Consider the following 1716-nt stretch of genomic DNA (forward strand, 5'->3'; position numbering starts at 1 on the left):
AAGGATGATGTGGCAGAGGCAATTTTGACCTGGAATGTGTGTCGGGAGAGGAAAGACTTTATAAAGACACCCATGTTTCCACGTATACCTAGAGAGGACAATTATTGGAGAATTTGTTACCGCCATGTAGTATCATATGCTTTTTCTAGGTCAAAGAATATAGCTAGTTCGGATTCATGGCGTGCAAATGCAGATGTAATATATGTCTCAAAGTAAGAAGGGGGTCAGCTGTGCTTTCGGGCACGGCGGAAACCAAACTGGGAAGGAGAGAGAAGATTGTGAGATACAGAATACCACATTAAGCAGAAGTTAACCATTCGCTCTAGTAGTTTGGATAAGCAGCTAGTTAGTGCCACGGGGCGATAGTCTTGAGGGAGGTTACCCGATTTATTGGGTTTCAGGAAGGGGAGGGTAAAAGCTTCTAGCCAATGAGTAGGAAAATTTCCTGATGTCCATATATGGTTGTAATTTGTTAATAGGAAGGATAAGGAGGAAGATGGGAGTTGCCAGAGTATAAGGTAGTGAATACCTTCAGGTCCTTCATGAGTGTTGCGACACGACTGTAAGGCAGCACTGAGTTCAGAGGAAGAAAAGGGAGCATTATAAGACTCAGCAGAGGATAGGGTGAAGATAATGGGGGTACATTCCCTGATGGTCTTAATAGAAGAAAAGTGTGGAGAAAGGTGAGAACCAATACTAACCTGGCAGAAGTAGTCACCCAGTTCATTAGCAACTTGGAGGGGATCAGAGATGAGGGTATCTTAATATGGAGGATGGGGGGGATATTTGCCTGATAGTTTATGGATCCGGTGCCAAACATTTGAGATAGATGTAGAGGATATTATTGATGAAACATAATTTCGCCAGCTATTTGTTTTGCTTTTTCGGATTGTACGACGAAGACAGGTGGATGCTCTTTTAAAGGAGATAAGGGCTGATAGTTAATTTGGGGTACCTCGTTTGTAGCGGTAACTGTTCCAAGCTGCAGTTTTTAAGCAAAGTGCTTTAGTGCAATCAGAATTCCACCATGGAACACATTTGGAGGTATAGGGTCTTGAGGTTCGAGGAATAGCTGTATGGGCAGCTCTTAGGACTGTAGTTGTGAAACATTGTATTATATCTGAAATGAATGAGAGGGAGGATGGAGGGATATGACAATCAGAGTGAAGTGAAAGTGCGCCAGTCGGCTCTATCAAAGCACCAGCGTGGGGAGTTAGGAAGTGGTACATATGAAGTAGGAGAAAGGAGAACTGGGAAGTGGTCACTATAGGGTAAGTGGTCTAGAACTGACTAATGGAAATCTAAATGAAGAGAAGGGGAGCATAGAGAGAGGTCAATGCATGAAAAAGATTGCATGCATGTATCAAAGTGTGTAGGGCGATCTGAATTAAGAATAATAAGGTCGGCTGTGGAGAGAAAGCGCTTTAGGGATCGGCCACAGGAGTTGGTGATAGTCACCCCAAAGAGTATGACGGCAGTTGAAATCACCAACTAAGAGGAAAGGTGATTGGAGCTGGGAAATTAGATTTTCAAAAGCTACAAAGTCAATGGGGTGAGAAAGGGAGAAGTAGACTGAAATCACTGTGATCCAGCAGCAAAGAAAGATGCGAATAACTGTGCAAGGGACAGTGGTTTGAAAGGGAGGTATGACATAGGGTGTTCTCTGATTGATAAGTATGGACGAGACAAAAAGGGAGTGTGGTGAAGAGACAAATG

This window comes from Penaeus chinensis, chromosome 2 (genome assembly GCF_019202785.1).
Source record: "Penaeus chinensis breed Huanghai No. 1 chromosome 2, ASM1920278v2, whole genome shotgun sequence".
Lineage (NCBI taxonomy): Eukaryota > Metazoa > Arthropoda > Malacostraca > Decapoda > Penaeidae > Penaeus > Penaeus chinensis.